Raw genomic sequence first — 2,681 nt, forward strand, 5'->3', positions numbered from 1 at the left:
TAACATGTCCTGATGTCTTCATACATGACCTGCTGTCCTCATACATGGCCTGTACCAGTTTAACATGTCTTACTGTCGTCCTTTCAGATGCTTTTTCTAAATCCACAAAGACACAATGGAGTTCTTTCTGACCCTCTCTGTACTTCTCCATCATCATCCTCAAAGCAAAGATGGATCTATGGTGCTCTTTCTTGGCATGAAACCAAACTGCTGCTCACAGATTCATTCGTTCAACCTTTACTCTAACAGGTTAGTCCCACTGAACGATGAGGACTCATTTACAAGAGAGGCCTGGTTGCTTCCACAACTCTCTCCCAGATCTTCATCGTGTGACTCATCATCTTAATTCCCCTGCAGTTGCTACGACTCTGTACATCACTCTTGTTCTTAAAAATGGCCACCAGCATTTTACCACCTTTACTGTTGCTGTAGTAGTCCAGTCATCTGGAAGCTCTTTCTTACCACCCAGAGCCTTTAACAGCTCCTCTCTGAATTTCTCACATCGTTCTTCCTTCTTCATCCTCCACTGTTTGGTCTTCTTCTCTGATTTGACTCTTTTCCTCTTCTTCACGACAACAGACTTCTACACACAACCATCCGATGCTGTCTGTCCACGCTCTCCCCTGTTGACAGAGTTTTCAAATCAACGTTTTTTCAACATCAGAGAGTTTCTGAATTTCTTTTGTGCCTTTTGGTTTTGGTGCCCCCCAAGTCTGGTTTCTGTTTTTCAACCCGACTCCTCTCCATTTGTCTGTGACTCGTGCGGTCGTGTTGCGTAACGCCGATCGTGGCCTCAGAACCTCGATCAGTCTGACCGGACAACAGAACCAGAGCCTGAAGTCAGGTTGGATTCTGGGCGTCTCTGTGATGGACAGGAACAGGAAGTAGCTGCAGCTGCAGACGGATTCAGCTCTGACGACGAACAGAGCCGCTGTGTGTGGACTGAAGTCACATAGAGACGTCTCAGACGTGCTCGCTGACGTCTCTGCACTCTCCCAAATCCCATCTGGGTCTCATTTTAACCACAGTTATTTAGTTTTGATTTAAAAGCTTTTAGTTATTTTATAAATGTAAAAACAAATTTGTTATATTAAAGTAAAAATATGAGTTAATAAGACAATACTACTGATTAAATCCAACTTTACCACTTTGTTTAAAAATCTGCTTAATGAATAAAGGTGCTCAGACTAATTGAGCAATCGTTATGTCACGTGGTGGCACAGTGGCTCAGTTGGTAGTGCCTCTCAGCGAGAAGGTCACCGGTTCAAATCCCGGCGGGGGTCTTTCTGTGTGGAGTTTGCATGTTCTCTCCGTGCTGCGTGGGTTTTCTCCCACAGACCAAAAACATGCATGTTAGACTGATTGGTAACTCTACATTGTCCCTAGGTGAGAGAGAGAATGGTTGTTTGTCTCTATATGTCCTGCGATGGACTGGAGACCTGTCCAGGTGTCCCCCGCCTCTCATACTGCTGAATATGAACACCAGTGACACCCACAACCTGAAAAGGAAGAAGCGGGTTATGATGGATGGTTATTACATCTAAACTTCCTTCATACGGTGGTGGGGGGTGGGGGGGGGGGGGGGGTGCTCCACCTGAGTTTGGGTGAGGAGCTCCGTCACCCAGGGTGAGCTCAGAGTAGAGCCGCTGCTCCTCTGCATTAAAAAGAGCCAGCTGAGGAGGTTCATCTGATCAGGAGACCTGTTGGAGGGTTTCCAGGCACGTCCCACTGAGGAGAGACTCTGGGTCAGACCAAGAACTCTCTGAAGGGATTATAGTTCCTTCCTGGCCTTGGACCACATCAGGGCCCCCCAGGAGGAGATGGAGAGTGTTTCTGAGGAGGCCTGAGGTTCTCTCCTGGACCTCTTGTCTCTGAGACCTGACTGTGGATAATCAGTGGAAGATGGAGATGATTTAAACCAGCTCATGAACACTCACCAACAATCAGTTAACTGAACATGTGAAAAGCAGACGTCAGAAATCTCAGATTATATTTTTCAGAACTGAACGTTTCGATGAAGAAACTGACTCCAACGGTGCAGGTCATAGAAGAAGAAGCTGAAGCTTCAGATCAAGTTTTTTAGAGGAAATAAATTTAAAGGTGGACTTGTCTTCGTCCTCCATCCTCTTTGTTGCAGGAGATGGACGTCTCGATGACGGCGGGAGCGGCTCCTGGACAGATCTCAGCATCTTGAACAGATTTGATCCTGTCGGGCCCGTCGACAGCTGATGATGGACAGGACGTGTCAGCTAATGCTGCCGTCATCACCCTGAAGCTGGGTCGGGTCGGGCTGAACCCACTCATCCTGAATCAGAACCAGACTGAAGCTTTTACTTCTGAGTCGGACTGATGAAGAGCCACCAAGAACCAAAACAGCTGCTGCAGTCAGAAGTCCAGTCTCATTAAATTAATTTGATCTGCTTTATGGAAATAAAAATGTCAGATTATTAAAACAAACAAACAACATTAATAACTTAGCTCCTAAAATAACAACAACAAAAACAACAAAACGAAACAAAAAGGCTGAGACGACAGAACCAGAACCAGAACCAGAGTAGGGGGTTAAGGGGCAATTTAATTCAATTCAGTTTATTTCTATAGCACCAAATCCCAACAAAGTTGTCTCAGGGACTTTACAGGAACATTCACATAAAAGCCAATTAGTAAAGTTCTCCATCTAA

General features: G+C 45.6%; 1 protein-coding gene across 1 annotated transcript in view; it reads left to right on the forward strand.

The window, feature by feature from the left end:
* Positions 1-2,681, forward strand: part of clip3 (CAP-GLY domain containing linker protein 3) — a gene marked incomplete in the record, with an annotated part of 16,871 nt that overhangs the window by 5,124 nt on the left and 9,066 nt on the right.

The sequence above is a fragment of the Nematolebias whitei genome, chromosome 6 (genome assembly GCF_014905685.2).
Source record: "Nematolebias whitei isolate Nwh7 chromosome 6, NemWhi1, whole genome shotgun sequence".
Classification (NCBI taxonomy): Eukaryota; Metazoa; Chordata; class Actinopteri; order Cyprinodontiformes; family Rivulidae; genus Nematolebias; species Nematolebias whitei.